This window comes from Corvus brachyrhynchos, unplaced genomic scaffold (genome assembly GCF_000691975.1).
Source record: "Corvus brachyrhynchos isolate BGI_N302 unplaced genomic scaffold, ASM69197v1 scaffold91, whole genome shotgun sequence".
NCBI classification, from domain to species: Eukaryota; Metazoa; Chordata; class Aves; order Passeriformes; family Corvidae; genus Corvus; species Corvus brachyrhynchos.
This window is the reverse complement of record NW_008236442.1, coordinates 2,805,941-2,817,077: the sequence shown is the minus strand read 5'-3', so window position 1 is coordinate 2,817,077 and position 11,137 is coordinate 2,805,941.

Below are 11,137 nucleotides of genomic sequence, written 5' to 3'. Positions count from 1 at the left end.
CGCCGGGGGAGGCGAGGGGCTGGGCAGCCAAGGAGAGATCTGGGGACTCGCTAGTTCTGCCAGCAGAGCCTTTATTCCCCAGCGTTGTTCTGGCACTTATTCACGAGAGGAAAGCGAGACTTAAGGGAGTCTCTTCCCTTGCACAGAGAGCATCACATGCCTGTGAACAGGGAAGAGTGGTGCAGGGAAAGTGTAACAAGACACACGGGAGAGCAGGAGACTCCTACACGCTCCCAGGGGCTTTCCAACACCTTGCCACAACTCTGAGTGGAATCTTTCCTTCCAACTCCATTTCTAAGGCATCTCTGCGAACAATGGGGAAAGAGCTCTGATTTACTCCCAAATGCTGAAGCTCAGCTATGCCAGATTATTTATTACAGTTATTTATTCTCCATGTTTTAAGTAGCCATTTACAGGAATGGAGTGGTTTCCTCTCCCTCTTGTACCATATGTAATTATTTTTTTTAAAGAGCCATTGTATGGACTTAGTACATACCATTCACTTGGTATTACAGCTCTTATGTCTGCCTACAAAAGAAAAAGGGCTTGGAGACAAAACAGAAACTTCCATTTTAAGAGCTCAGGATGTGTGCTATAACACAATGTGGGATTATTTTTTTTTCCCCTGGATAACCTGTGGTAGAAGAGTGTGCCACCTTCACTGCTCACCAGCATGAGACACCAAACAATCATAAATAATAACAGCACCAAGTAGCCTTACACTCAAGTACCTCCATCTCAGCACCTGAGGACATCTACCTCAGTAGAGACTCTCACCAAGAGGTGCAATGAGTTTACTTGACAGATCACAGGGTACTTTGGAGCTGCTGTGTTTTATTGGGCAATACATACCAAGAACTTCACCCTGCAGACCAACAGGAATGTTATACTGGTCTCTGCCGCAACACTCAGAGCAGGTCTTTACTGCAGCATTGAAATAGTGAAGCAATTGGTGGCAGATGTGTGTGACAAAGTGACACAGGAGAGCACTGGCACACGGACCATACCCACAGCACAGGGCACCACAGCAGGGGGCTCCCATCAGGTCCCTGAGCAGAGCTGGGGACAAGAGAGTGGCTCAGGACAAGCCTCATGGTGACCAGAAATGCTTTCAAGAGGTCAACATTTTCTTTTCAGGTGCTTTGTTTGAAAACACACAGTACAAGTATGGTTGGGGATATCATGGTATGTTTAATGAAGATTTTCTTGTTCTCCTGAAGAATTTCCTTAGACACTGAAAGATGGCAAAGAACTGAGGTATTTATTACTTTCTGGCCTCAGAAGGTTCTAGAAAGCTCAAAAAAAGCAGCTGAGAGGCAACCAAGTACCATGAAGTACTGCTGAAAAAGAGAGACACCTTGTAGCTACCAGGGATCAGGCACAGCCCAGAGCTGGGGTCAGCAAGCAGAGGCTGCTGGGGTTTGCTGCCAGAGCCACAGGGAGGCTCAAGATCTTCCCTCTTTCCATAGGAATACAAGGAGATTTCTGCAGCGCCTGTGAGGGGCAGATGATGGGAATTTGTTATAAAATAAACACCTGTTTAAGATACATCCCTTCTAGGGCTTTGTGGGAAAGATACAAGTGAAAGGGTATGGAGTGGGGAGGTGTGAAGCAAAATGAAGGAGAAGGGTCTCAAGAAGCAAATATAACGTTCTAAAAAACTCAGAGGTCTTGTGGACAGCAGGAAGAATCAGGCAAATTGTGACCACACACCTTGGCAGAGTAGGAAGAGATAGATTTATGCAAGATCCAGATTTATGTAAGGTACAGCAGAACTGTCACTCTGCCAAGCAGTGCTAACTCCCAGCTCCACGAGGCTAATGCCACCATAACCCCTGACAGATGCTGCTATTGCTCAGGACAAGCTCTGCAGAAACAGGGGACATGTTGCTTCTGCAGGGTAGGGGGGAGATCAGAGGGACAGAGAGAGTATTAAACAGGCTGTGCTTGCAGCCTCTCCCCTGCCCTGGCTCCCAGCATCAGACAGGAACACAGGAGTCCTTGGCAAGTCTTACAGAAGCATCCTCACATCTGCTTTGATGTCTTTGCTGCCAATTTTAACTTTCAGTGGACTAACAAGACAAACATTTTCCTCTTGCCCTCTTTGCTAAGCACAGTGGCATATTCACCTGATGCTTTAGGGCTTTACTTCAGCCTCCTCACTTGGCTCTGACAGGGAGGGGATGATGCTATACAAGCGCCCCTGGGCCCATACTGAATGCGGGGCTACTGACACTGACACACTGGAAAGAGAAAATAGGAAGGAAAAAAAGACACAAGTGAGCAGTCTGCACATTTCAAAATGCTTTCCTGTGAAAATGGAAGGCTGAAAACAATTTGTCTCTAGACAGAAGGGAGATGGGACTAAAGGTTGTGTCCTGTGGAACAGCAGCTCCTGGCAGCACTGGGGCAGGATGTATCCAAGCCCTGCAGAGGGCAGAACACCCCTTGGGTTATGTGGTCTGCATCTGACTGCTGGGAGGTGAAGTGTCAGGAGAAGGTCCTTCCACCTCCACTCTGACACCTGATGGGACACAGAGAACAGAGACCAGCACCTGAGCTATCCCAGTCAGAGAGCATGGAAACTGCCTATCCACAGCTCTGACTGGAAGATTCCACGGGGTTGCTGGCACAGCTGCCACGAGCAGACCATTACACTGGGTGTTGAGAGTTTGCCCCACACCCAGGGCTGCATGCACAAGGAGAACAGCCTTTCCCTTCTGCTTCCACCATTCATCTAGAGATGCCAAGTGAATGACAAAAATAGGCAAATAAAAATAAATGCTCTTCCCTGCCTGAACCTCTATTTATCACAATTTTCTGGGCACACAGAAAAGGACAGCATATGCAACTCAGGCAGGCTCACGCAGACGGCAGATTGGTGCTTGCACCCAAATAGGGGCCTCTGGCCTCTGCTTTCTGCATTCTGCCTCCTCTGCCTCTCTCTCCTCCTCCCCCACACTTGCCTTTTCCCCATGCAGAGATTTAACACGACACATCCCAGGCGTGTATTTCACAGGGTCTGGAGAAGGCTCACCACCTTGGAAATGCAAAGCTCCTCAGTTCTAGTGTTCCTGGGACAATGAAGCTTTGCTTTTCACAGATTGTGTTCTCCACCCCTCCCAGCTGCTTCCACCCACCCTACAAAGCTCCTTCCCATATCCCAGACTCCACCTTGGCTGCTGCCTGGGCAACAAGCACTGCACACTGCAGCTCCTCCCTACCTAAGTGTTCCTGCCCAGGTGAGCCAAGTGTAGTCTTACAGCAAGTTTTACCTCAATTCCACCAAGAGCCAGATTTCTGACACTCATCCTAGGTTCACAACATTTGTGGAAGCTTTTTTAAAAAAGCTGTCAGAGCAGATTGGCCCCCTCACCTCCCCACAGAGCTTTTTCTCCATTGGGAACCATCCCACATGGAAAACCAGCAGCTGAGCATGTAAAGATTGAGCTGCCTACGTGTGATTGCCTGAACAGCAATGCCATGAGGCCCAGGGTAAAACCAGCCAAGAAATCCTCCTCCAAGGCCCTGAGCCACCCTGTGTTTCTTGCTCTTGCTTGTTTTCCTTTTCCCTAGGGGAACAGGAAGCACAAGGAATAAAGCACAATTCCTTTGGTACAGGGAGAGCACAAGTTTTATGGGCTCCCTGGACACCAGCTGTGGACACAGCTTGGCCCAGACAAACACAAACTACATTCAATGCAAGAGTGCAGCAGTGCTGGATACTCAGCATGCACATCCCCTTGCTCAGCCAGGTACTCCATTTCCCATTTAGAAATTTTGATATACTCCCAGGAAAACCTTCCTTTCCCTGAAACTTCCCTTTCTCAGTCCTCACCACTTTTCTCCCTCTCTTGCAGGATATCTGATCCAGCCTCAATGACCAAACTGCATCTGTTTCCTTTCTTGTCCTTCCTATGTCTTCTATGACAGCATTAAATCCTCCTGTCTGTATTGTCAGGGTTTCTTCTCCTATAGCTTGTTCCAGTGACAAGAGAAGATGCAGTGTTTTTCCTAAGGCAAACAAGAACAGCTTAGCTAGAAAGATACTACATTTTTCATGAAGGAAAAAGCCACCAAGGATATATTTGGTGATTTGTCTGGCTGTGACCACAGCCTCCACTGACCAACCCAAAGACCACAGACACCATGAAAGAGCAGAGCTGAACAACACGTGCAGGGAAGCCACATCCCATGGGATCCCAGGAGCTGGTTCAGACAGTTATTGTCCCACTTCAAGAACAGGATGTTGGGAAATTTGCTCTGTTTCCAGCACAGGTGCAGACATATGGATATGGAGGATCAGCCAAGGCAGCAGCACAACACACTCAGAGGAGATGCTCCACCTGCTGCACTTGGCACCCAGAGCTGGTGGCTCCTTTCCACCCTCTTATCTCATGGCACATCACTGCACTGCCTCTCTCCCTCTGCTGCCTCAGCCACACCAAAACTTGCTTGGCAGAAGCAGCAGTTTTGTCAACCATCCCCAAGTATCCAGGGAAGATTCAATCAGGAAGATGGCATAACCATAGGGAAAAATAAACCAACCAAAGAACCCCCAACCAAACAAAAAACCACAATAACACAATAAGTAGCTTGTACTAAAAAGAAGAATTTAGCTTGTACTAAAAGAAGAATTAAATAAAAAGTCTAAATATTGACAAAAGCAGGGAGAAGTGAGAACAGATCATAAAAGGAAGGATTTTCACAATTACTCTTACCAGCCTACCTTAAACATGTGGCTACTCCTTGTTAGAGGGACGTCTGGTCTTCACAATTACTGTGTTTGGGAGGCAATGATTCTGCTTTTTACAGTTTTCCAATGCCTAAGAGGGGAGAGAAAGAAAAAAGAACACATCTATATTTGTCAGGGAAGTTTATATCACAAAAGTTTGTGTCCCAGTTATTTTTAAAGTATGTAGGACAACGCACACAAAAAGTCTCAACCCTTATCTAGAACTTGCCATTAGCTGACAAGATCAGCACTTGCTAAGGATTAACAAGATGAATTATCCATGCAGTACATTATCATCATGCAAAAAAGGATTTCAATAGCACTCAATACATTTAAAATATAACCAGCAAATAATGATTGTGCTCAGGATGTCATGGCAGGTAAACAACTGTCATAAAATGGTGTGAGTTGTCCATTTAGTTTCAGTTCAGAGATACCAAAAAGCAAAGAAATCTAAGTTAAAACAGTCTATGAACTGATAGCAGTTCATGGCTTCTTGTGATGCTATTATCCTTTATCTGTACGCTAGCTGGAGAGATCATCCTGATCTGAAAATCCAGAATCTTCTCATGGATTCCCAACTTCTTCCCAGCACAAACTCAGAGCCTCCAGCTGATTCTTAAGAGCTGGGTTGAACCCATTACATAAAATGCTACTGAAATATCCCCAGTTTTAAAAAAAACTATTACTTTTGTCAGGCTGCAGCTGCTTTTCCAGACCAGCTAAAACCACATTACATGCAAGATCCACCTACTGTGGACAAATCATGGGTCAGAGGCTGCATGAACTGAAAATTCGTGTACCTATAGCCAGAGGGGACATTTGGCATTTGATGTATCATTTTCATTATGTTAAATATCAGTCCTCAAGCACAGGTTTAGCATCTACTTTTGCTGCTGAAAAGTCAACTTTTACATGAAGGTGCAGGTATTTTTAATATTAACAACATAAATAAAATAAAACCAAGAGAAGCAAAGGCATTCAGAAACTTTGGGAAGCAAATTCCCTATGGTGAGCTCAGATATGGTCACTGGGTTAAATTCACTCCCTCTACATTTGCTATCTTCCCAAATTTCAGTTAAACTTAATAAAAAAATTAGGTCTCCATTGTTATTTCAACAGCTTGAGCAGCAGGGTTGAACTAGATAGTCTTCAGAGGCCCCTTCCAACCCCAGCCATTCTGTGATTCTGTCATTATCCTGAAGCAATAAAAAAAGGAGGCTTCAACAGCAGTTAAAATAAGCCTCCTCTATCAAATTTCACATATTTCAGACATCAGCATAGAAACAGGAATGTCTAGGAAACAAATCTCCCCCTAAAACACTACAGCAAGTCAGTGCCAGCTTGATACCCCCTCTCCTCTGTGTCAGACTTCCCCAGCCCAGCCAACCTTCCACCTTCTCCCAGCATAGGGACAATTATAGGAAAAATAGCAAAAAGCCATACAAAAAGTTGTTACACAGACCAAAGCTCAAAACCACATCAACCATTTTCCAGTTATCCCATCACTGTGAAAGCAAAAATCCCCCCAACACACCACGAACACTCAAAGCCCAAACCATGAACACAACCAGGAAACCACTCCACAAACTCCAAAACCCTATTTCCCAAACACCATCTTAAAACAAACAAACAAAAAAATAAGCCTGAAGTCAGAGGCAGGTTTACTTCTTTTCTCTGTTCTCCTCTAGTTTAGACTGCCTTTTCTTTTTTTTTAATTTTTTTTCCCCCTCTCAGACTTTTCAGCTGCATCCCCAACTACAAATGCAACAAACCCCAACACCACCACCCTCTTCCTCTGGCAGCAGCTCAGGACCTCTCCTGGCTGTGAAATGTTTCCAGACACACAGGTCTGCCTGGGTGCTCCAGTGCACATCAAATACACATCCTGGCACAGCCCAGCACCTCTTTTGGAAAGGAAGCTTTGGCTGGTGCCTCTGCCAAAGGAAAATGCAAGCGGCCAGATCAGCTCTGCAGTGTTGCACTTCTGGTCTTTGTAAGCCCAGGTGCGACCCTGAAAATAGCACTTTAAAGTCCTCTAACTCTGCCTTGGCCTCAGCTCCATAGCAAATCTCAGCTCTTACATTACACCAGGGGACTGACCAAACAGCTGATTTGCAAACCCATGTATTTGCTTCCACTTTATCATAAATACAGACAGTGGTGGGGAAAAAGAAACATTAACAAATTGAGAGGTTTCTGTGCTACTTGTCCCCTGCAGTGTGGACTCTTATAATGGAATCACTCGGTGATATTAAATTATACTTCAGTTTATTACTTCTGGATTGTGCAGGGGCACAGTGTGGCTTCCACACACCTATTTTAGCATGCTTGGACATCCTCAGATTAGAGGTGCTACATAAGGAAATGTAGTTATGGATGAAATACACTGCTGTGCAGTCCTATAGCCCAGGGTTCATAAGAAAATCCTTGAAAAGATAAAGCAGGCAAACAGCAACAATTTTTGCCTTCAGTTATGTTCATGAAAAAACCCACCCCCAGCCAACCAAAAAAAAATATCATAAAGCAACACAAAAGACACAATTAAAGAGGGTGGAAATGAGAGTTTGAGGGAAAGCTCTCCTATTGGAACAAAAGAATGTGAGAATTATCATTAATATGTGGCATACAGTAGACAATATTCCCTGATGCCATTGCTTAAACAATTAAGATTGAATTCTTTGTCACAGCTATGGGTTTGTCATTATTTAAGAAAAACACTCTGAGCACTCTCTTCCACACCTCATCTCCCTGCTTGCAGGACCAGGAAGGGAGCTGCAGCCAGGGCCCAGAGTGCTGGGCTGGTGCTGGAAATGGCAAGTTTCTGAGTAGGGAATTAGTGCATGAAATGAGCAGGATAAAAAAATCATATACTGTTCTGCCTTTGCTCCAAAACAGCTTGGTTGATTGACAGCAAACCCTATATAATAGTTCCTTCCAGGCAGATGGCAAGATCATAATTTGCTCTTCAGTCACAATTTCCTAATGCCTCTCACAACCCAGCCCATCTCCACGATCTACCAATAAAGAGGGGCCTGGGTTGCTTTATATGTGTTTTACAAGGCTCACATCAAAGCTTAGGGATTAATATTGTGACTAGTTATCGTATTCCATTTTGTAAAAATTTGCCTCGAATTTGCCTCCAACATCTCCTGGCTGATCGTGGGCAGATAATAGCTGCAGAAATCCACACAAAAGCAGCTCGTGAATGCCTGAGCCACCCCTGACAGACAATACTCTTCAGAACGCTTGCGTAGGTGTTGAAAATCTTGCCATACATCTCGAGCTCTCTCAGCACATATTGTTTTTAGGCTGCCATCTGCTAATGCACAGTCCCACCCTAAGAGAGATGCAGGAATGAATGCTCCAGTCTCCAGGCTGTTCTGCTTTCAGATTTTTATTTCTCCCAATTCCCAAAACTCAGACGCTGTCTTTCTTAACCCTGAGTGTAGCTTCAAAGTTCAACAGACCTGCTCACACCACTGCTAATTTTCAGTGATAAAGAGCATTTATTGAGCACTGCTCAGGCACTGCTTTAATGAACCAAAGGTATGCTTCAGATAATGTGTCCCTGGAAGCAGATTCATTTGTCTCCATATCAGCTGCACATAGGTGCTGGAACAATCAGGAACCCTGGAAGCACTCGCTTCCCATGCATGTGTGTTAAATGGTTGTTATTAAGTTGGTGGCAAAGGAAGAAGACATAATATAGGTAACATCTTGAACAAAGCAAGCCGTGCCCATCACGGTGCAGAATGTCGGGATCAAATTATCCCAGTAAATAAGGAATGATAACATTACACTTGATCGATTTTCTTCTTCACTGAAATTGTCAGCAGTATTCTGTTTCTTACTGCTGATTCTGCTTCACTACCAAACACATTAGCAAAATTTATAAGATGATATTTAATTTTTTTTCTTGTTAGAAAACAAATTTATAATAGGTAATTTACATTAAGTTTCCTATGCAGAATCCATCACTAAACTACATTGGAAGCTACAAATTTAATGCTAGGAAACTGAAGAGTATATTATCATTTGCCAACTGAAATTTATCTGGTTTAATTCTTTTTTTATATTCCTCTTCTCCCACACATCCCTTTTACTACCCCCACCTTCTTCTCAGGTTTTCAAAGATTTTGTTGTCATTTAGTCCTGAATAAAATCCAAGAATCCACTGCAGGCTCTGTACATCAAATTGTTGTTCATGTCACACCCTGACTTCTGTGCACCAAGCAGGGGAAGTCAGAATAAAGGATCATACACAATACATTAGAATTCTTTCTTGTATTTCTTGCAAAAAAAAAGGTGAATAAAAGAGGACCGAGAAAACAAAATAGGGATGGGAAATTGAAAATGTGAAGGGCTGTATGTGTAAGGAGATACAACTGGTAGTTTTGCTTTCTTTCCCAGTTTGTATAGGAATCCTCTCTCTCATTCCCTAAATTGTACAAAAATGGTTTGATAGACTGAAGTTATGTTTTCCTTGATTTCAGTAATCAAGGTAAGTCAGAACAATCTTTTCCATTGAAAACAGAATTTTTACATCTAAGCAACAGTAGTAGTTTTTGTTTCATCTACCTCTGCTCCAGCAGAAGATTGCAACTGCCTTTTTGCAAGCTTTTAGTTGCTAGAGATACAAACACTCTCTTCAGAGTATGGCAGATGAATTCTCCTGCAATGAAATAGGATACCTTTCAGAGAGCTTAAAAGCAACTAATAGATTTTCAGGAAAATGCTGAAAATTGGCTTAATGTTGCATAAATAAAGATATCTATGCAACCTGGAATGCAACTCTACCACAAGCAGAAGGCTAGGCCCTACTTATGATACCAAATCCTTCTTTTGCCAGTTTGCACAGATCTTTAATGGACATGAGGTTATTTGCTGCCCTTTTGAACCTCCCCTGATACAGTAATCATTGTTGAATTTTAAATATGAATCATTTTCCAGGCAATATCAAGTTGGCTCCTCCTTCCATTTTCCCACAGGGGGCTGAAAGATGTTAAACTGTTCTCCTCACAATTAAATTCATGAAACACTTAAATTCTATGGCAGTCAGACACCAAGGAACAGGAAAATCGTTTCATCTCATAATGTTTTAGAGCCCCTAGGCAAATGTAAACACTGTACGTGATAGAGGAAGGATTTATTGCTTCTGCTGAACAGAGAATCTGCAGATTTATTTGTATATCCAGTAGATTTTTGAGGGTAATTTATTTATTACAGAATTTTGGTAAAATGTTTATATAGGAAGTTTGAACACACCAGACTCATTTGTGTGGAGATGAATTTTAAACAAAAAGATACAGAACCAAATCAATCTGTATTGAACACTGGACTGTAACAATGAATCATTGCTGCACTCACTCCCCTGCCAGAGCATAAAAGGGTTTGAGGTCTCACATATCCCAGGTTCTGGAGGCCAAGAGACATTTGATAGGTGACCACTGCAAGTGGTGCTGGAGACACCTTAAACTTAGGCAGGGAAGTATCTAAGTTGCTATTATAGTCTTGTAAATATTTTACCCAAGAATAGTTTAATTAATTTTGCTGAGAAAAACATCAATAAACTCTGCTCCCAAATGTTGTTTTAACCATTCATTTTTATATATCTCAGAATGCCAAAGGTCACCAGTCTGAGTCAGTACCTCACTGTTAGGATATCAAATTCATAAAAACACTGGTAAAAATAGGACTTTATGTCATGCCACTTACTTTTACAGTAAGCACTTGAGTCTACTGGAGCCTCCTCTGCCTCAGCAGTATTAGGCAGCCTTGGGAACTGCTTGGGAAACTAAAGGAGGATAATTCCAGTTTCATGGCAGAGGTTGAGACACTTCCAACACCAGTCAGCAGCAGATTGTGCTTGTAGGAACGGCCACCCACACACTCATGTCTGTGTCTCTGTGGATATCCCAGCTCCAGCCATGGTCAGTCATCCTGATCCTGCCCAACACGCTGACTCTCACTGAAATATTGGACAGCTCCATCCATGAGATCCAGCAGAGCTGTCTGAGCTCTGACTACAGCCTGTGGCCATGCCCCAGCACAGCTAAAGAAGATCACAGAGAGCCTGAACCTGATCATCACCTTCTCTGACAGCTCATCACACGTCTCTGCTGAAAGGTGCCTGTGTAGTATCAAGGAATTAAAAATCCTTTTTGTTCTCTTCTTACTCTCCGTGCTTATTTAGTAGAACCAAGAGGAGACAGGAGACTTCTTTAAACAAAAGCATAATTTCTGAATTCCTCTTCAAAGATGCCACAGAAATCACTCTGGAATACCTGTCAAGCTGGCATTCCCCACAGTGTGCTTTAGCTCTTTGCTCTGGCTAACTTGAAGCGAGAACTTGAACCATATCTCAGATAACTGCTGTAGAGAATCAATTTTCAATTTCCT